Source organism: Chiloscyllium plagiosum, unplaced genomic scaffold, assembly GCF_037043375.1.
Source record: "Chiloscyllium plagiosum isolate Xiang-an unplaced genomic scaffold, Cpla_swu_hap1 HiC_scaffold_32, whole genome shotgun sequence".
Classification (NCBI taxonomy): Eukaryota; Metazoa; Chordata; class Chondrichthyes; order Orectolobiformes; family Hemiscylliidae; genus Chiloscyllium; species Chiloscyllium plagiosum.
Window position 1 is genome coordinate 17,446,984 of NW_028270170.1, and position 23,347 is coordinate 17,470,330.

Below are 23,347 nucleotides of genomic sequence, written 5' to 3' on the forward strand. Positions count from 1 at the left end.
GTTGAGAAAAGTTGGGAGAGAAAAATAGGTGAATTGAATGTAAATATGTAAACATATGGAACATTGTAGCTTTAAATCATAAGCCAAAAAAAATCAAATACCACAATCGGTTATTTGCTCTGGTTTTGAATGGAGAGTGTCTTGAAGAAAAAGTGTGCGCGCTCCAGGAATTGAGAAGCAATATTAAATATACAAAGGCCAATAATACATTCTATTTCCCATTGCTGTCTGTTGAAATACATGACTTTTTTGGTCATATTAAAATCAGAATGATTCCACATGAATATCAGCATTTCTCTTAGGTTTCCTAAGAGATGTTCTACACTCTAGTGAATTTTGAAGCTGGGAAATGAGCCCAATCAACTTGAAGAAACCAGTGTTGATTTTAAGACACTGTTTCATCTCTGGCATTGGGATATAGGGCTTTCATTTACAGGTTTGTGTTTGATGCACTTAAATTATGTAGTTGCAGAAGTGAACTAATTATCTCCTTAAGTGTTTAGTTTTTAAGTAATGTCCATTATCAGCATATTAGGATGAGATTACCATGAAGGAATCTCCTCAGCCTCTCCACTTGTCTGAGCTGTGGTGATCCTCAGTTCAAAACAGCACCAGTCCCCTCCCTCTAATGAGAGAGCAGCCCCATGGTCTGATAAGGTGGCGGCAACTTCACATTGGGATGCAGGACTGTGACTACAAGAGCATGTCAGAGACGATTGGGTAACTCTCCTCCTGTTTCCTCAAAGCCTGAGGAGGCACAAGTCAGGGTTGGGATGGGATAATCTCCACTTTCCGGGATGAGTGCAGCTCCAACAACACTCTAGAGTCTTAACAACATTTAGGACCAAAGCAACCCATTTGCTCTTCACCCCATTTGCTACCTTTTGTTTTTAGTCCCTCTATTGGTGGTGCACAGAAGGAGCAATATACTGTATACAAGATGCACCATAGCAACTCACCAAGACATAATTTCAACCTGCAACCTCTGCCACCTAGCAACCCAAAGGCAGCAGAATATGGGGACATCCTGCAAGTTTCCCTTCAAACACATAATCTTGACTTGAATCTATTGCTGTCACTTCACTGTCTCTGGTCAAAATCCTGTAACTCCCTTCCCAGCAGCAATATATGTTGCCTACACCAGATGGATTGCAGCAGTTCACGAGGCTGTCCTGTTATTGTTGCCTTCACCCCCTTCCCAATGGTCATTCGTTGCCTTCACCTGTTGTACTGCATGCTGACTTTCTGCTTCCTTGTCTTCTAATTGAGGAAAACTCAACAATAAAATGGTTTTGGATAAGTTTTCCTACTTAGAGTCATAGAGATGTACAGCTTACTTACAATAAGCACATCATTTAATTGAAATCCTTCAAAATATTCTCTGGAATAAAGCATATTAGAATGAATTGTTTTGGAATGTGCTGGTTGTGGTATGGGTCATTTTGCACATAGCAACTTCTTACAGGAAGACATTAACTTTCAAGGAGCTATGAACCTACATTCCAAGGTCTCTTTGTTCAGGAACACTCCTGAGGACCTTATACACTTAATGGTAAGTCCTGCTAAGACTTGCTTTCCCAAAATGCAGCACCTCAAATTTATCTGAATTAAACTCCATCTTCCACTCATTGGCCCATCTGATCAAGATCCCGTTGTAATCTGAGGTAACCTTCTTCACTGGCATCTGCAAACTTACTAACTGTGCCCCTTATGTTAACATCCAAATCATTTATATAAACAATGAAAAGCAGTGGACCCAGCACCGAGCCTTGTGGCACTCCACTGGTCAGAGGCCTCCAATCTGAAAAACAACCCTCCACTATCACCCTCTGTCTTCTACCTTTGAGCCAGTTGGCTAGTTCTCCCTGTATTCCATGAGATCTAACCTTGTTAACCAGTCTCCCATGGGGGAACCTTGTCGAACGAATACTGAAGTCCACGTAGATCATGTCTACCACTCTGCCCTCATCAATCCTCTTTGTTGCTTCTTCAAAAAAACTCCAAGTTTGAGAAATATGATTGCCCACGCACAAAGCCATGTTGAGTTTCCCTGATCAGTTCTTGCCTTTCCAAATACATGTACATCCTATCCCTCAGGATTCCTTCCAACAACTCACCCATCACCGACATCAGGCTCACCAGCCTATAGTTCCTTGGCTTGTCCTTATCACCTTTCTTAAACAGTGGCACCATGTTAGCCAACCTCCAGTCATCTAGCACCTCACCTGTGACTATCGATGATATAAATATCTCGGCAAGAGGCCCAGCAATTACTTTCCACAGAGTTCTAGGGTACACTTGATCAGGTCCTGGGGATTTATTCACTCTTGTGTGTCTCAAGAAATCCAGACTTCCTCCTCTGTAATATGGATATTTTTCAAGATGTTACCATCTATTTCCCTACATTTTATGTCTTCCATGCCCTTTTCTACAGTAAACACCAATGCAAAATACCTATTTAGTATTTCCCCCATCTCCTGTGGCTCCCTATTCTCTCCCTAGTTACCCTTTTGTTCTTAATGTATTTGTATTCTCCTTAACTCTATTTGCCAAAGTTATCTCATGTCCCCTTTTTGCCCTCCTGATTTCCCTCTTAAGTATACTCATACTGCCTTTATATTCTTCTAACGATTCACTTGATCTTAGGTGTCTATACATGACACATACTTTCTTCCTTTTTCTCAACCAAATCCTCAATTTCTTAAGTCATCCAGCATTCTCTATACCTACCAGCCTTTCCTTTCACCCTAATAGGAATATACTTTGCAAGAACTGTAACAAGCACTACATTGGACAAACAGGCAGAAAACTAGCCACCAGGATACATGAACATGAACTAGCCACAAAAAAAAACATGATTCACTCTCACTGGTGTCCTTATATATAGATGAGGAAGGACACTACTTCGAATGGGACAACACATCCATCCTAGGACAAAACAAACTTAGACATGCACAAGAATTCCTTGAAGCATAGCATTCTAACCCAAACTTTATCAACAAAAGCATTGTCTTGGATCCCATTTACAACCCCCTGAGAAAAAGGACAGGAAATGACCTCACCAACCCAAGGAAACCTAAACACACAAATAAAAAGTGAGCCAGGAAACCAGTGCTTCATCCGGAGGCTCGCAGATGATGTTACCTAGTAGGGTGATGAAATGTCTGAAAATGAACCTTCCAACTCAGTGAGCAAACCTGCAGCCAGGAATGTACTGTCTCTGGACTATCATTATCTCATTTCTGAAGGCTTCCCATTTTCCAGCAGTCCCTTTACCTGCGGGCATCTGCCTTTTAAAGGTTTTTGCCTAATACCGTCAAAATTGGCATTCTTTCAATTTAGAACTTCAACTTTTAGATCTGCAAGGTAAAAACAATGATTGCAGATGCTGGAAACCAGACTCTTTGGATGCTGCCTGTGCTTTTCCAGCACCACTAATCCAGAACTTTTAGATCTGGTCTATCCTTTTCCATCACTATTTTAAAATTAATAGAATTATGGTCACTGGCCCTAAAGTGCTCCCCCACTGCCACCTCAGTCATCTGCCCTGCCTTATTTCCCAAGAGTAGGTCAAGCTTTGCATCTTCTCTAATAGGTACACCCACATACTAAATCAGAAAATTTTCTTTTACATGCTTAACAAATTCCTTTCCATCTAAACCCTTAATACTATGGCAGTCCCAATCTATGTTTGGAAAGTTAAAATCCCCTACCATAACCATCCTATTATTTTTACAGATAATTGAGATTTCCTTACAAATTTGTTTCTCGATTTCCCACTGACTATTAGGGAGTCTATAATACAATCCCAATAAGGTGATCGTCCCTTTCTTATTTCTCAGTTCAACCCAAATAACTTCCCTAGATGTATTTCTGAGACTATCCTACCTCAGCACAACTGTAATGCTATCCCATATCAAAAACACCACTCCCACTCCTCTCTTGCCTCCCTTTCTGTCCTTCCTATAGTATTTGTATCCTGGAACATTATTATTTTCATTATTAAGTTGAGTTTGATGAGAGGTGGACACTATCCTGAAGTTTGAGCTTGAAACTATATTGCCTTTAGATATCACACATCCATTCCAATTAAAATTACATTAATCTAAAAAGAACAACGTTGACCAAAATAGGTTCAAAAATAGATTTTATTCCTAATCATGCAATGCACATGGTGAACAACTGGTGGCAGGAGTGTCTGTATCTCATGTAACATCTATTTGTCTGATATTCGATGTATTATAAACATTTGTTTCATTCAAGTAGTAAAAGTTTCAAAGTAATTTATGGTTATTTATTTTATTAAGATCCAATTGCCAAATAGGTTCCTTCAATAACAGGATGTAAATGGACAATAGATGGGGAGCTGTTGAGGTCGATAATTTTGCAAATAAACTAATATTAACTACAGTTGGAAAGGAGCTTTTCAGCTCTTTATAAAGATATCCATGGTTTCTCCTACACCTCTCCTATGCCCAAATCTCAGCTTCTTTTGTTTTAAAAGGGGGAAACAGAATGATATGCAAAATTACAGGAAGAAAGCAGGAAAATGGCACAAAGCAAATTGCACATTCAGAGAGCTATTGCGGACATGATGGGCCAACAATTCTGAGATTCATTGATGGTATCTTTCGCAAACATAGCACATCTCAATTAATGTTTTTTTGCAACAGATGACATATTTGTGAAGTGTAGCTATTGTAAAGTAAGAAATGCAGCAGTCAGTTTTCTTTAGACTGCAAGTCCACATGTAGAAGTGTGACAACGATTAGATTACTTACAATGTGGAAACAGGCCCTTTGGCCCAATAAGTCCACACCGACCCTTCGAAGAGCAACCCATCCAGACCCATTCCCCTACATTTACCCCTTCACTTAACACTACGGACAAGTTAGCATAGCCAATTCACCTAACCTGCACATCTTTGGACTGTGGGAATAAACTGGAACACCTGGAGGAAACCCACGCAGACACAGGGGGAATGTGCAAACTCCATACAGACAGTTATCCGAGGTGGGAATTGAACCTGGGTCTCTGGCGCTGTGAGGCAGCAGTGCTAACCACTGTGCCACCGTGCTGCCCTGTTCATTTGTGATAGTGAGAGATAACTATTGGCCGTGATTCAAGGAAACCCACCTGCTCTTCAAAGTAGGATCATTTCCATCCACCCAATAGCAGACTCGGTCTCAGTTTCCAACCTTATTTAGTGACAACACTTTCGACAGTTTGGCATTCCCTCAGCCAAGTGCTGAAGAATTTGTTTTGATTGTTGGCACAAGTCATATTGAGAAGTGGAATTCCCTGTGTTCATTGTCTCCACATTGGTTGGGAAAGGAAAAGCAGGGAATGATTTGCATATTTTGGACATAAATTCTACTATAGGAACAGGAGTAGGCCATTCAGCCCTTTGAGCCTGCTCTGGCCAGGTTGGATGTCTTGTTCAAGTGTCAGGTTTTTTTTTGATTAGATTCCCTACCGAATAGAAACAGGCCCTTCAGCCCAACAAGTCCACATCAACCCTCCAGAATGTAACTCACCCAGACCCATTTCCCCTACCCTATATCTACCCCTCACTAATGCACCTAACATGATGGGCAATTAAGCCTGGCCAATTCACCCGACCTGCATATCTTTGGATTGTGGAAGGAAACCAGAGCACCTGGAGACAACACACACAGACACGGGGAGAATGTGCAAACCCCACATAGATAGTCGCCTGAGGCGGGAATCGAACCCAGGTCCCTGGCTCTGTAAGGCTGCAGTGCTAATCACTGAGCCACCGTACTACCATTTTGTGGTTGGTCCACTTCTGACTGTCACAGGCTAGCTGCCAGATTCTTGGCAGGCAACTCAGCAATTCAGATGATGGAAAATCCAGCGATCACTTAACACAGAGTGTGGCCATCTAAGGCAGGCACTGGAAAGCATAACAGCAGAACACATGGTAATACAATGTTGTACTAATCCTTTCCTCTGCACAAATCTCTGATACATTGATGGAGTTGTTTGAAGGAGGTCTAATTTCTCTTCGACAGGTGGCAGGTGTCCTCTTGAAGTAACCAATAGCCAAGTAGGTCAATTTCAGCAGCACTTTCCCAAGGACTTGACTGCAGCGTTGAAAGAAATTTCACGTCCTCTCCAAAACTAGCAAGGAATTGCACGCTTCATATTTCTCTCACTCTCCCCACACCAGCCAGCTTTGGCCTCAATATCTTCGATCCTCCTGTCACCCAGTGGAAACCCATGCAGACGTGGGGAGTATGTGCAGACGCCACACAGACAGTCACCCAAGGCTGGAAGTTGACCCAATCCCTGGCACTGTGAGGCAGTAGTGCTAACCACTGAGCCACCTTTGACACCCCTGGCGGATGTAGTCATCAGCCCAAGTGGCAGTGTTGATGATGGGGAGGCTGTAGGCCACCAACAGCAAGATGTTTGAGTATCTCTTGTTTTTTTCTTTCTACTTTGCTTACTTTTCATGCAATGACACAAGGATGCAGCAAGTGAGGTTGGTAATTAATTGTACAGCCACTGATCTGCCTGTATTACTGTTTGTGAAACTTTTCTGTTTGTATTATCACATGTGAATCTTTCTTGAGATGGATCTGTGCGGCTGAGGTACTTGACTGCAGCTGATGACACCATTTTCTTGGAAATGTGTAGCCTTCTTGTTCATTAGCGCTTAGGCAGGCTGTCTTGGACCTCTGGATGAAGGAAAGATTTGTATTTTCGTTGGGCTATATCTTCCCAATCACCTATTAGGTGTCACGAGAGGATTTCTCTCTGCAAGGCCTAATGGGATTTCTAATGCTGTTGGCGCCAACATTAATGAGGTACCATACACCTAGGCTTATCTGATACTAACCCAATTCTGCCACTCACTGTAGGCAGGCATATTCACCACTACAAGGAAATCCAGGGATGTCTGCCATCTTTAAAAGGCCATTGTGCGCCTGGTCAATACCAGCAGTCTGCAACAGCCCTGCAACGTTCATGCTATATGCCCTGGGCATGGTAGATAAAAGTGATTTTCACCTGCTTTGTGGATGGGGATCTCGAGGTCCTGGTAGGTGAAGTGGTACAGGTAGGGCAATTCCTCTTTCCCCAGGATGGAAAGAGGAGGCCACAAGCCACATCTTGTCAGCCAAATCTGAAGTTGCCAGTGTGGTCTCAACCATTTGGACAAACACCCACAGCCAGCAGCGCTGCAAGAAGATCAATGACCACCTCCGCTGTGCCAAGGAAGGGTCAGCTGTCCTCTATCTGCTGCCTCACATTCATTCTATCTCTTCCACTGCACCCACCTCCCCAACAACACTGATGCACCAACACCAATACTGTAGCGTCATCCCTCATTTGCTCTCATGCAGTTGATCCCGACTCCTGCATGGTTTTTGTGTCTCCTCTTCACACGGGCCACCTCACCAGCTTTGCTCCCCTTGAACCAGCATTAATGGCTATACATCCTACTCAATTATTCCCTTCGTCTCATTTCAGGAGAAAACAGCCTTGGGAAGTGCAGAAAGACACACAGGAAGATGGGTTGCCTGACGTTCAGCTCCTGGCCATATATGAGGTGACTGTGACTGCCCCAAATGACTGACTGACTAACCCATTGACTTGCTGTACTAGCACCCCCTCCGTAAAGGGTGGCTTCAATGTCTTAGACTGATAGAGTTCTCCAGCACAGAAACAGACCCTTCAATCCAACTTGTCCAATCCGACCAGGTGTCCTAAATTAATCCAGTCGCTTTTGCCAGCATTTGGCCCATATCTCTCGAGACCCGTCCTATTCCTGTTCATATCCAGATGCCTTTTAAGTGTTGTAGTTGCACCAGCTTTCCCACTTCCTCTGGCAGCTCATTCTATACGCACACCACTTTCTGTGTTAAAAAATTGCCTCTTAGGTCCCTTTTATATCTTTCCCCTCTCACCTTAAACCTATGCCCTCTAGTGTTGGACTCACTTACCCTGGGAAAAAAATACCTTAGCTATTCACCCTATCCATGACCCTCATGATTTTATAAGGTCACCCTTCAGCCTCCAACACTCCAGGGAAAGTAGCCCCGGCCTATTCAGCCTCTCCCCATTGCTTAAACCCTCCAACCCTGCCAACATCCTTGTAAATCTTTTCCTTTCAAGTTTAACACCTTTCCTATTGCAAGGAGACCAGATTTGAAAGCAGTATTCTAAAAATGTCCTAACCAATGTCCTGTGCATCTTAAACTTTGAGACATGGTCATTCAGTAGTAGCACATTCTGGATATAGCTAGCACTTGCTATAAATGTGACATTAATGTAGCACGGTGCCGTACAGCAGCATGACTGCTGACCAGTGGGAGCTGTGCAGCTGGGAAGAACATTAGAGGGAAAGCTGGTGCTGACAGCTTGACAAGCTGCGTGGCTTTGTGTCTACACCAAAAGGCAAGAGAGAAGGACATGAACCTGTTCACTCTGGCTGAGATTGCAAAGCACAATAAATAAGGGAGGGATTCTGAGAACATCAAAGTCAGCACAGAGCAAGTGAGCATTGAGGGAGCAAGCAAGGAGCCCTGAACTGCAGTCAGGAGCTGAACGCCTCTTTTTTTTATCATCCATTCATGGGACGTGGGCATTGCTGGCAGGACCAGCATTTATTACCTGTCCCTAGTTGCCCTTGAGAAAGTGGTGGTGAGGTGCCTTTTTGACCCACTGCAGTCCATATGCTGTAGATAGATCACCTTCTGGAGGGAAGCACAGGAGTTTGACCCAGTGATAGTGTATGAATGATGATATATTTCTGAGTCAGGATGGTGAGTGGCTTGGAAGGGAACTTGAAGTTGGTGGTGCTCCCATATATCTGCTGCCCTTTTCCTTCTGGATGGAAGTGGTCATGGGTTTGGAAGGTGCTGTCTGAAGAACTTTGGTAAATTTCTGCAGTGCATCTTGTAGATAGTACACACTGCTGCTACTGAGTGGCAATGGTGGAGGAACAGATACTTATGGATCAATTAAGCAGCTTGTTTTGGCCTGGATGGTGTCAAGCTTCTCGAGTATTGTCGGAGTTGCACCCATCCAGGTAAGTGGGGAATATTCCATCACACTCCTGTCCCTGTGTAAAGTGTCCTTACAGCCACAGTCCACTGAGAGGTGCCGGTGCTCTCCAAAGTGCAATATTGTCCATGTCAAACCCTGTTGTAAATGGATGTTCCCTGAGGCTGTACACGTCTGTGGATGCAGGGTCTGTGCGGTCACTGTCCTTAGAATGTGTCTGGAGATTTGGGCGCCTGGTGTTCGAGATTGAAGTCCAAAAAAGCAAGCGGTGAGCTGGAGTTGCCAGTTCCCTGTTCTGACTTTCATGTTGGGAATTATCAGCTTTCAATTTTGATCCAGTGGGTAGGAGAATGATTTTTTTCTTCATTTGATTTATTTATTATCAGGTGTATTTTGATACAAATGTATTGGAAAGTATTGTGTAGTATTACCACTCTCTAGCGCCATCTTAAAACACAGAAAAATAAACCAAAGTATAGAATCTAAAGGCAGAAAAATAAAGCAAAAGTGTTCAACATTACAGTCCACTAATGAAGTGAGATTGGGTCGTGATGAGGATGATAATGAGTAAATAGATGAGTCGCTGCTCATTAATGATGATCTCATCTCGCCATCCAACACTTGGTTGGAAAATCGGGCCTTTTGGTCTCTGTACTGAGAAGGTCCTCATTGGACAGCTCCCCTGTTCTCCCCAACTTTCTCACCATGACCCATATTTTGTTTTATTGGAAAAATATACTTTATTCATAGAAAGAAATCTTTGGTACCTATACAGTTAATGGAGTTGTTCATATCGATGCTCTCTTAACTTATGAGAACAAATTAAGTCTTTGATGTTCACCATTCTCTATATTTACAGTCAACCTCTTGGCATTTAACTGAACTATCAGCGGGGCCCAATTACTGATTGGACCCCTGTTATTCTTCCACAGAAGGACCTTATATGGTGGTCTTTCCTCACTGCGACTTGGCAGAGCTGCCCCAAGCTTCAGTGCATCCCTCAGCACCGAGTCCTGGGCCTTAGAATGTGCCAGTCTGCAACACTCAGTCGAGGTCAGCTCCTTCAACTGGAAGATCAACAGGTTTCAGGCAGACCAAAGAGCATCTTTCACTGCATTGAGGTCCTCCAGGCACAGTTGATGTTCGTCTCAGTGTGTCCTGGGAAACAGGCCGTAGAGCAAAGTGTCCCGTGTCACGGAGCTGCTCGGGACGAACCTCGACAAAAACCTCTCTAGACTTCCTTTGGATAGACACATTCCAGAAGAAGGTATGTGAGAGTTTCATCCCATCCACAGCCGCTTCGAGGTCAGTAGCGTTGGTGCAGAGGGTGCAGGCATGCATAAAGGGTCTCCCAGGCAGAGCCTTTCTCATTACCAGCCAAGCCATGTTTTGGTGCTTGTTCGAAAGTTCTAGCGATGAGGCATTCTGCTAAAAGGCTTTGACAGTCTGCCCAGGGAACTGCTCAGCAGGATCCACCCTCCTCTTCCCGAAGGGCCTCAGGGGCACTACATGCTGATCACTTCCTGATGGACTTGTGGCCAAAGGTGTTTGCCTTCACAAATTCCTCCACGAAGGACAGGTGTAACAGAATGGTCAAACTAATTGGAGCGTTCTGTGGTAGTAAGGCCAGGCCCATCCTTTGCAACACCAGGGACAAGTAGAACCTCAGTACGTAGTGACACTTGGTGTTTGCATACCAGGGATCCACGTACAGCTTGATGCAGCAACACACAAAGGTAGCCAACAGAGTGAGGGTAGCGTTGGGTGTGCTTTTCCCCCTTTGTCCAGATCTTTATATATGGTGTCCTTTTGGACACGATCCATCTTCAATCTCCACATGAAATGGAAGGTGGCCTGAGTGACTGCAGCGTCACAGCTTCGAGGAATAGGCCAGACCTGCACCTTGTATGACAACACTGAGAGTACCCCACACCTGATGACCAAGTTTTTAACCACAATGGAGAGTGACTGGTGCTCCAATCTGCTCAATTTCTGCCTCACCTTAGTGACAGGCTCCTCCCAAGGCAAGGCACACTCCCAGCCCCTCTGAACCAAATACCCAGCACCTTCAGATGGTCTATCCTGATGGTGAAAGGGATAGAGGATTGGTCACCCCAGTTTCTGAAGAGCATGGTTTCACGCTTGACTCGTTTTACTTTGGCCCCCTAGGCCTGTTCAAACTTTTCACATGAGTCTGTGCACTGACAGTGGATCCAAGCAGAAAACGGCAACATCATCAATGTACAGGGAGGCCTTAACCTGTAGGCCCTCACTGTCAGGAATAGTCACCCCTCTCGTGCGCCATATCCTTCCTGATGGACTCAGCGAATGGCTCTGTACAGCACACAAACAAGGCAGGAGAGAGTGGGCAACCCTGCCTGACTCCAGATCTGATTGGAAAGCTTCTCACCCATTGATTAAAACTGCACTGACCATGTTGATGTAGAGCAGACCGATCCAATTGCAAATTCTCTCCTCGAAGCCCATTTTAGACAGAACCTCACTCACGTACATGTGCGTTATCCTGTCAAAGGCTTTCTCCTGGTCCAGGTTGATGAGGCAGGTGTCCACCCCTCTGTCCTGTACATAGGAGATCGTATCCCTGAAGAGCACAAGACTCTCAGTGATCTTCCTGCCCGATACAGCACAGGTTTAGTCGGGGTAAATCACTTATCCCAGAGCAGGCCTGTCCCGATTGGCAGTGACCTTTGACAAGATTTTGTAGTCCACATTTAACAGTGAGATTGGTCACCAGTCTCCCTCTCCCCCTTCTGCTTGTAGATGAGGGTGGTGATACCTTTCCTCATGGGTTTGCACATAGTATCTGCTAGAAGCATACTGTCACACACCTCCAGCAGGTCATGGCCAATCAAGTACCATAGAGTAGAATAGAACTTGACCGATAAGCTTCCCGGAGGTTTATTCTTTTCAAAGGACTCGAGGGCCTTGGTCAGCTCATCCACAGATAGCGGCTGATCCAGCCTCTCCCACATGCTGTCATTTAAAATCTCAGTGATAGAGGACAGGAAAGACCGGGAGGCTGCGCTGTCAGTCTGCTTCATGTCATACAGACTGGAATAGAGGGATTTGCTGGGAGATTCAAGATGGAAGCAGTCGGAACTCTGTTTTCAAAAAAGGATTCAATTCTTGCTTCTCCATCCCCAGAGCCCTCTGACTGGTATAACTCTGCATAGAACTCCCGGAATCTGGCATTGACCTTCCTCAGTTCACGAGTGACATTGCCAGTTCTCTCCCTGATAGATACAATGGACAGTGGAGCACTAGCCAGGTATCAGCGTATTCAATCAGCCTTTACTTTGAAAAGGAGACCCTTTTACTTACAGTGTGGAAACAGGCCCTTCGGCCCAACAAGTCCACACTGACCCGCCGAAGCGCAACCCACCCATTCCCCTACATTTACCCCTTTTACCTAACACTACGGGCAATTTAGCATGGCCAATTCACCTGAATTCACCTGACCTGCACATCTTTGGACTGTGGGAGGAAACCGGAGCACCCGGAGGAAACCCACGCAGACACGGGGAGAATGTGCAAACTCCACACAGTCAGTCGCCTGATTCGGGAATTGAACCTGGGTCGCTGGCGCTGTGAGGCAGCAGTGCTAACCACTGTGCCACCGTGCCGCACTGTTCATTTGTGATAGTGAGAGATCCACAGATATTGGGGGAGGGGGGATATAGTGAATGAGCTGGAGAGGATCCTGGGAATGGAAGTTAGGGAGGATCCGGTGTCCTTCCTTTTGGGACTACTGAATCTTCCCTGTTTGGGTGAGCATGGGAAGAAGTTATTCAATATTCTTACACAATGTGCAAGGAAAAACATCCTAATGATTTGGATATCAGAAAAGCATTCAGGTCTTACAGGGTGGCACAGACTTGTGATGGAGCACATCCATCAAGATTACCTGACAAGTATGGTGTGCCACCAAATGGAGCAATTTTATAAGACTTGGCGACCCTTCCTAAATTATATAGACATGGATCTGTCAGCAGTACTGATTAGGGCCTTTATATAGCCACGAGGGCCATATATGGTGGTCCGGATACCCCAGTGTGGGCAGACCTAATAAATACGGGTATAATAAGTGTTGCTCCCATGGACTGGAGCCCTGATGGAGGTGCGGTGAGTGTTGTAATGTAATATACTGCAATGTAGTGTAATTTAATTTTAGTGGATTGTAATTTAATTTAATGTTATTTTATCCTTTTGGGGTAGCACCGTGGCTCAGTGGTTAGCACTGCTGCCTCACAACAACTGTCTGTATGGAGTTTGCACATTCTCCCCGTGTCTGTGTGGCTGTCCTCCAGGTGCTCTGGTTTTCTTCCACAGTACAAAGATGTGCAGGTCAGGTGAACTGGCCATGCTAAACTGCCCATAGTGTTAGGTGCATTAGTCAGAGGGAAATGGGTCTGGGTGGGTTACTCTTCGGAGGGTCGGTGTGGACTTGTTGGGCCGAATGGCCTGTTTCCATACGGTAGGGATTCTGATCTTCTAATCTATCTTTATTTAATTTGAGTTTATGCTAATTTGGTTTAAGTTAAGTAAATATGAGATCACTGTATCTTGAAGAATACTAGGCAGTTTATTGTCAATGTTACTGTAATATAATACTACAATATTATTTCTACTTTCCTGTACTTTTGTACTTTAATAACATTTTTGGTTTTTATGTGAAAGAGTGAAAAATGTTTTCAATAAATATATACATTAAAAAAAAAGAATTTACTGGTCCTCAGGACGTCAGACTGAGATGACGTTACCGAACCATCTTCCTTCAGGCAACGAGCCCCGAGTTCTTCTTGTGCATCTTCTAGAAAAGGAAACATGAGCGCGTCTCATCCTGCTCCATGGAGTGGACCCTGGACCAGAAGATTACCTTGGAGGCCTCTGAGACAAACAACAAGGCTTGCTGGCCCTTCATCTCCTGGAGGTCCTCCGTTATATCAGCCCCCATTGCCTGCAGCAGGAGTGGGTTCTGCACATTTTTCTGGAGTTTGGATTCTCTCTCTCCTCTCTCTCTCCTCTCTCTCACCTTCTGCACACTTTTGAGGATAAAGAACCTCTTGATGTTCCCTTTGACCATTTCCCACCAGTCCACTAGAGACTCAAAGAGGGGCTTCACAATTCTCAAGCTGCATAAATCCCTTTTGAGCTCCTCAATGTTTTCTGGGGTCAACAATTTCGCGACCATGGCATATATCCTTTAGCAGCTGGGAAAATTGCTCCCAAAGGACTTGATATCACTTGATATCTCAAACTACTTTACAGCTGGTGAATTCCTTTTGGAGTGTAATTACGGTGCACATGTGGGAAACACAGTAGCTTATTTGTGTTTTGGTGCACCAGGTGTAACAGGTTTCATTCATAGTGCTTTAAAATGATTGATCCATGCTTATAGCTCTTTGCTTTCAGCAACATTTACCATTTGCTCAGTCTTCCCTGAGTCCCTATCTAGCCTCAACTAATCAAACATAGTGGGCAGCAATAATAAACAGACTCACATAATCAGCGAACCAAGTGAACAAAACAAAGAACAATTGAACACTGCAGCATACAGCAAACTTCCTAAAATAGCAATAATGACCAGGCAATCTGTCTTTTTTTTGTGTGATCAAGGGATATATTTTACTAGGGTACCAGGGATTATTCCCCTGTTCGCATTGTTCCCTGGTCAATTATGCAAGTCTGGTAACTGATCCATGCTCACTCTGCTTGACTGGTTGAACCTTGGTGTGGACTCAATTCTAAAGTAAACAGAAAGAGCTAGAGGCTGCCAGCAAAGGTGCAAAGACTTTGTGATTGAAGAGATATTTTGAAAGCAATGTCAATGAAATTTGTTCACGCTTAAAATCTAGTGTCATCTTGGCATTGTTCTGACAAATATAAAATATCCAACAAATCGACAAATACACAATCATGTTGTGACCATTTTTTTGAATACAAGTCTTGCGAATCTAGCACAAGCCAAATCCAACTGCTACATGCTAAGTGCCCACTTTTAGGTATTTTGGAGCAAATCTAAACCAGGTGTTGGGATTGTGACTGTGTAACTATGAGACTGAGTGCCCGTTAAATGATTCTTTAAAAATGATTCAGTTTTTGTGCCCATTTGCACCAGTTGAGATTTCTTTACAACAGAGTGAATGGGAACTCTGTCCTGGAATATAACTTAAGATTAAATTTAGATTGGCATGTCTTTCAATTGAAGTGAATCTAAATCTCAGTCAGAACTTGATCCTGATGCAATTTCAGGGTAATACAGTAAGACTTTGGACTGCCTCTGCTCACACTCAGTTTTGTCAAGTCCTCTAGCAAATCTAACAGCAGAAGTATGTAAGAACACATATTCTCTAAAATGTTATATTTGCCAAGAACTGAATTGCATCAAAGCTTAGCCTTTGCTTGTTTATTTAACAGATGCCAAGTGATCCAGGAAGAGGTCAGAACATAAAAAATTTGAATGTGCAGCATGACCAGGAACATAGCAATAGTTAACACCCAGACTGTTACATAGTATATCCAAGACAGGAAGCTGCAGTGCCTACCCAGTACAATTTATAATAAGTCTATGTTTTAGGAGACTTTAACATTTTTCTATGTTTGAACTGTGTACATGTTAATTTAAATAAATGTCTTGTAGACAATACAGTTCTGCTGTACTGGGGCCAAACCTGCTGCTAATAATGGAATGAATTAAGTACAATGAGATCACTTTTAATAATTATATTAAACTGAATTGCTTTTAATGTAAAGGAATCATAAATATTACCAAAATTCAAAGTAATTTATGATATGCAAAGAACTTTGATGTGTTCCTCAAAGACATGATGATGTAAGAAGACAGCATTTCTTTTTCTTTTAAGATAAGAGACTCCGGTTCACTTGTTTCCTATATTACTACAACAACATTTCAAATATGTTTAATTACCTGTCAACACTTTGAGAACTCTGGTCATGAAAATTGCTATATAAATGTAAGTCTTTCTCTTTCTTCTGTCAGTGGATACCTTTTGTTGTGTTGTATCAACCATGTTTATCTAAGACCTTTGCTTCAATCGTTTTATTTTGAGCAATTTTCTTGGGTTCAAGAGAAATATAGCAAAGACCAATCTACAAGTACACACGCAGCGTTAATGCTTGGGCATTCCAAGTGGTTGTTTGATGAACATCCTGATTTTGACACAGCCAAACTATATCTCTGCTGCAGCTGAGCACAATGCACTCAACACAGGAAAAGTCAATTCAGCTCAGCAGGTTTCTATTGGCATTTGCTCTTCTTTCATGAAGTACTTATAATCACATTTACCCACTCTGTTTGCACATCCCTTCAACCCTTCTACCTTCCCTTTGCATCTCCAGTGCTGGAGAGCTGAGTTAATAAGTCTGATGTGTGAAGCAATTACTTGTGATGCTTAGTTCACAAATGAGATTCTTCATAGTTCAGGCTTTCCAAACCTATCCAAGCACTCAGATGTGACACATAAAATAGGTTAGCGCACTTCAGATTATAGTCGTGTGATAGGGTCACCAGAATTGTAGGAATGGACAATGGTTACACATTGAGGTATAAGAAATGATTATATTGTTACTAGCCATGATGATAAAACTGTCAATGTTCACTGCCATTACTGTTCTGGAACTGACAGCAACAACTGGGGTCATTTACTGTATTTCCCTAGGGAATTTCTAGAGGCATGGCACTCATCCACAGATTCAATCAATAAACACGTCGACCTGGACCCAATATACCGACCATTGCAGCGGACAGCTGGAACTGACAGCGGCAGATTCAAACCACTACAAATGCCGGAGGAAAGATCACAGAAGCGCTTCACAGGAGGCTCCCAAACACTGAGGATGTCACCTAGACAGGGGACGAAATGTCTGCAACACAAATTCCCAGCTCGCCGAACAGAACTACAACAATGATTATAGATTCTACATATTTTAAACAGCTTTTTAAACATATTATTGATATTTCAAATTCTATCTTAATTCCATCTTAATTCCATGTATATGTTCCAATAATTTATGTTGTTCTTTTATCATTTTAATTAAATGTGAAGGAGACTCAGTGGAGTTTACTTCCCAGTTTCCTATTTGTGAGAATGCTTCAATGTTTACCATGACATCACATTTATTGGATGCCCTTGGTTTGCTAACAATTTCAAACTTACATCAGGACAGGGGACATCTAAGACACAGAGGTCTCTAGATTTTTGTGCACAGTTTTTTTTGAGGTCAGGAGCAAGTGATTCTTGCATTTACCATGAAATCTCAGTTCCTTGTCAAAATGCACATGATTGTCAGCTATGGTGTTTGTACAATACACAATAAGATGAGCTGATAATGATTTATGTAATTGACAGAATGATCTGCACAATGTGCCCTTGCAACAGCCTAACTATGCTGAGAATGTAACTTTGTCCAGCTAATAAGATTCATTTCCATTTCTTAAGCTAGATATTAAGTTCTAGTTCCAAAGCTTAAGATAGGATTTGGACACAAATGCCATGACTGACTGGGAAGGTCATGTTTGGATATGGAAATGACATTGATATTGTCACTTGGTAAAGAAAAAAATGTTTAGCTTAAATTTTATTGGTTTAATTAATTAAATCAATTGGATTAATCAAATTAATTTACTATAGATACAGGAGGAAATATATGCTTTGAACAATTTCATCTGTAAATTAATATCTAGCCTAACTATGTAGCAATGGGGTATTAAACAGATGGGTTGTGGTTAAGTAAGATGTTAAAGTTTTCAGAAGCTGAAATTTGACTCCTAACCTGTGCACTTCTGAGATCAGGGGATTCAGAACAAGTGTGTGAAGTGGACTCATTCCCAGGAGCTGGATTCACAATTTAGATATTTTATTAGTGTTGACAGGCTAGGATTTAAACTGCTCTGTAGGTTTAGCACATGAATTCTCCAAGCCTTCAGAAATGAGTGGCTAAAGGGCAGTGGGGACAACTCTATTGAGAAGGTATTTGTCATGACAACACTGTTTTTGGACCAGGCAGAACAGGAGTACTTCCCCTACCCACAACTCCACTGGTCTCATTGGACCCCATCACCCTCAGTATACAAGGACAGCTGAGGTCAGGATCAGTACCCATGTTCCCCTCATATCCACCTCCCAATCCATGTCAGTGATTGGACCACTCCACCCCCAGGGTTACTTCCCTGTGACTCACACTGCTTTATAAGACACCAAGCCTGTCAATTAGGGGGACTGCGAGGTAGGAAGCCTATATAGAGAAAAGACAGAAACTCTACAACATGCAGTGAAACATGGACTGTTAGTTTTTCCATTTGAGAATTCACTGTTCCACACTTGTAACTCACTCTGTTCATATCCAGGCCAATATCTCTAGTTTCACCATTTGAATGTTGATCATTTATGATGGGCTTAAGATGGTGGTTTTGTTATCATGTAGTTTTAAGCAAATTCCCAAAACTTCCATCAGTTCATCCAAAGCATCACCATTGTGGTTTACAGTCTGAGGAAAGCCTAAGTCGCTGTGTGACAACATTATCACTTTGGGCATGGGGTGTATTAGCTGTAGAAGAAAATTATCTCCTTTCCTACACAGAGATTAAATTGCAAGATGCATCAAAATGTCTTCTCATCTGGATCTGATGGGTTCCAGTCTATTCACAATTTATTTTTGATGTGGAGATGAATGGCAGAAGGTGTCACTGGTGGGGGAATGAAGATTCTATGTAAATAATTTACCCTACAATTTAAACAAGTGTAATCTCAGTACTGAGATGTTGGCAAAACAAGTAGACACAATTAGAATTCAGATACCTAATAGTTCAGATATCATAATTTGGGTTGCTTTTTGTTCTCCTTTTTCATTATCTGATCATTTGTTACTTTCCATGCTTCCAATTAACAGAATGTTGATCTTACAGACTTGATAACAACCATAATCTAAGATGATCAATTAACACTTCTACTTACATAGGTGTGTACTGATCAAAGTGTGTTTCAGATATTTCTAAACCATTGGAAAGCATCGTTCTGACCATGTAACTCAGGCAACAAGCTACTAACCCACTTTTATTTGAACAGGAAATTATTCAGAAGTGAGGGTGACTTAGCAAATAAGCATTACAAATAATTAAAATTACATTACCTGTTTCAAAATAATAAAAGACACAAAGATTGGAGTTGTTTAGTTAATATTTGAGTGTCATTCCTTGATATGAAACTTTGCATAGGACATGAACTTTAGAGAACTCTTCATTCTTCTAACTTGTATTGCAAGAGAGTGGAAGTGCAAACTCACCAACAGAGTACAAGAAGAGTCATATTGGACTTGAAATGTTAACCGTGCATGTCTCCATAGATACTGGCAGACCTGCAGAGTTTCTTCAGCACTTTCTGTTTTTATTAATAGAATACCATCTGATGTCATGTCAATCTTTTCTGAATTGTATAAAAAGCAAAATAAAAAATAAGTTTAACCTATCAATCAGAATAAATTTCTAAGTAGCAGTTTATGAAATTGGGAAACTTGATAGTCCAATAACTGTGTGGTTTTGTGTTATCCAACTCTCGCAAGGAAATACATGTAAGTCAGTCATAAGTATCCGTGTTTCAGGAACTGCCAAAACAAATCATCTGGGGATGGGGGCAGATCGACAACCTGAGTGGGTTCAAAGGACGTAGCTTGGACTCTGCATTCCAAGCTATCCACTATGGAATTACTAAAAACTGTCCATTTTTAATCTCCCAAGGCATGAAGTTAATACATCATTTAGAAGTTTATAACATGATCTGGAACTGGGTAAATTCCGATGCTGTGACCTGTTCAGAAATGTTGTAAATCCAGTCATCCCAAATTGAAACATTTTAAAAAGACATATTCCATAACAAGGTCTGAGCATCACTGGCTCGGCCAGCATTTGTTACCAATTCTGAATTGCTCTTGAGAAGGTAGTGTTGGGCACCTTATGCAGCTGTCCATATGGGGTAGGTATACCCACATTGATTATGTAGATGATAATAATCAGCAGGAATTAATATAAAATGGTTTGGACAACTACTAACATCATATAGTTTGATGAGAAAATTAAATTCAGACATTTGAAAAAATCAACTTTAAAATGGTCTTACAATTTAAGTTTTTCCATTGGTAATTTGAAAATGAAACTGTGAAGTATCAAGTTTTATGAAACACAAACACAGCTTTCTTCCACAAAACTTTTCTGCCACTGTAAAATTGCAGCTGAAGATTAACCAAGAAAAATATGTCTTTAATCAGAAATTGTGATAGAATGTAACAAAAGCTTCCAGTGATTTCAAATCACTGAAGCAATTACATTTGCCATGAAATAAAAATAGTAGCTGTTGAGTTTTAAATACTCAAATTATACTTGGCTTTTGCACAAACATTTTATGGGCAAGAAGCCCATCTCATGTATACTGTATAAATGACCATTCAATGCTATGATTTGCATAGCCAAGTCTGACTATAGTCCGTGCCTTTTTGTGTTTTATTGAAGGTTTTCCTGTTCCACTGTTGGAAGGTGGCTTTTCTTTTTAAACTTTTTCCCCACTATCTTACTTAATTTAGATTTATTTCTTCCTCTTTCAGTATTTCAGTAATCTATGCTCTTAGAGTCATAGAGTGATGGAGTCATACAACATGGAAACAGACCCTTCGGTCCAACTCATCCACATTGACCAGCCATCCCGTCTGACCTAGTCCCATTTTCCAGCATTTGACCATATCCCTGTAACCCTTCCTATTCATATTCCTGTCCAGATGCCTTCTGAATATTGTAATTCTACCAATCCTCAACACCTCCCCTGGCAGTTAATTCCATACACATTCACACACTCTGCATGAAAAAGTTGCCCCTTAGGTCCCTTTTAAATCTCACCCTCTCACCTGAAACCTATGCCCTCTAGTTTTGGACTCCACCACCCTAGAAAAAAAAACCTTGGCTATTCATGCCCCTCATGATTTTATAAATTTATAAGGTCACCCCTCAGTTTCTGGCACTCCAGGAGAATAGCCCCAATCCTTTCAGCCTCTCCCTGTAGCTCAAGCCCTCCAACCTTGGCAACATCCTTGTAAATCTTCTCAGAGACAAATAACATATGTAGCCACCCTTCTCTGATTAATCTCTGTTTTGTATTTCTGGGTTGGATGGTCGATGGTTCAAGGTAGTTTCATCTCTTGATTTTCTCCTTGAAAAATAATTCACTGGTCTGGCCTTTCATTCTGTCCTCCCTCCTGACAGCTGGACAAGATTAGAAGTTTGCTATGTGTCTTGAACTAACACAGGTTACCTTTCGGAGGCATTCAATGACTGAACCCGTACTGTTTAGAGAAGATTTGAACCATTATTCTTTTTTTTAATGAGGAAAACCAAATCAATTAGTAATGCACATTTTTGGAAACAGGTTCTCCACAAAGCTGCAACTTTCACAGAACCTTACCTATTAATTGGATATTTGAACCCTTTCTTAGCAATCTTCATTCTAAACATTAATTTGCCTCTTCTAAGGGTGTGGCATGGTATCAGTTTCAGCAGCTCTTATTTTCATCTCATCTCTGCCAACTGGCTTGACTCTATGTTGAACTATTTGGTTCCTTCTCGGAATATACATTTACAACCAATAATGTGTGTGGTGTTTACAGGAATCAAAGAAATATCAGTAAACCTGGATTAAATTAAAAATACCACTGCTATGTACTCTAACATTTTATTTTTCATAATAAGCAAATTTATCCAAAAAGGTCAGCCAAATGTTTATTGAACTGAGAAAAAACTTATTTTTTTGTTATATAGAACAGTTAAGAAGATAAAGTCACCATAGTCTGAGCTTTTTGTTAGAAAAGAAAGTTTAACCTAGGGGTTACCACACCCCATGTGAGAGGAGAAATTGAGAAGGAGAGTCAGTCCTTCATGTTAGCCTCAGCCAGTGCTGGAACTGAGCTGACACTGTTGGTGTTATTCTGCAACACAAAGACAGCTGTCCAGCCAACTGCGCTAACCAACATCCCCATACAGAGCAAATACAGGGGTCCGAAATTTACAAACATCTGAGTTACCAATACTTGTACATTTGGCGTGATCCTGTACAGGGGTATTATTTTAAAGGTCTGACATGTGAACATTCCTGTACTTAGGAATGACTGTTTAGATCATCCTGCATTGTGCTGCGACTTGCATATAAATCAAATTGTGAGCGGACTGCAGAATGCAACCCATTCACCAACCCGGGGACTACCTGTAAAACCAAAATGAAAAAGACAGGTTGATTTAGCAAAAGTATAACTGACAATAGGGACAGGCTTGAGAAATTGTAAAGTGTCATAAGTTCAGTTAATGTTGTTAATGCAAAATATAAAACTGGAGACTATCTGTTTAATAGATAAATTCTCTTGCATCAAGTGGCACCATAAATATCTTTGTCATTTATTTTAAGGCTCACACTTTCGGACACACACATCGCAAAGCACAGAAAATTTTATATACAACTGCTGGAAACCATTCAAAGAAACCAAAGTCACCAAAGCTGTCGTCCAATAAGATTATGGAATTGAGTTGAAGCAGAATTACATTACATATTAAGAAGGCTACTTAATAATTAATAGCAACAACATATATTTGTAAAGTGTTTTTAAAGTAAGAACAATTTCCAGTAGGCTTCACAGGAATATGATAAAGCAAAAAAAAATGTTAAGAAATCAGATCAGGTGACCAAGAGCTTTGTGAAATGGATAAAGTTTAAGGATAGTCTTAAAGGAGGGAGGTGAGCTTGAGAGAAGTAGGGAGGGAAGTCTCGAGTTTAGGACTTGCAACTGGTGACATGACCAGCATTGATGGAGCAATGAAAATCAGGGATGGTGACTCAACAGGCCTGAATTAATGAACACAGTGTCTGGAATACAACATAGCACTCCTGGAAAAATAGGAAAGGCCAACTAGGATACTGGAAAATTTTAATCTGTTTGCAAGTTCGAGTTTAAAAAAGAAATCATAATGTATTTATAAAAATGTTTTGGTTTCTTCTAAAAACTACCTTTTCAGTCAGTTCTACCATAACCCATGATTCTTCAAGGCGAATTGGCTTTAATACGATTGAAGATTTTAGACCATCATTTGTAGAAAGCGAACTTTCCTTATCTGTAATAGTTAAACACATTTCCGGCCCCATTAGTTTAAATGTCATAGTTATTGCACGATTTTCTGATAACGAGAGATCGCTCGAGTATGGAACTATTTCATTATATCAGAATCAACAATATGTAAAATACACAA

At 41.6% G+C, this 23,347-nt stretch overlaps 1 long non-coding RNA gene across 1 annotated transcript; it reads left to right on the forward strand.

Annotated features, from left to right (window-relative positions):
* The first annotated feature begins 9,279 nt into the window (after window positions 1-9,279).
* On the forward strand, window positions 9,280-17,415 carry LOC148141772 (uncharacterized). The gene is made up of 3 exons (XR_015752438.1): window positions 9,280-9,375; window positions 9,966-10,300; window positions 16,734-17,415. It is a non-coding gene; the product is annotated as an uncharacterized LOC148141772 (long non-coding RNA).
* The last annotated feature ends 5,932 nt before the right edge of the window (window positions 17,416-23,347 follow it).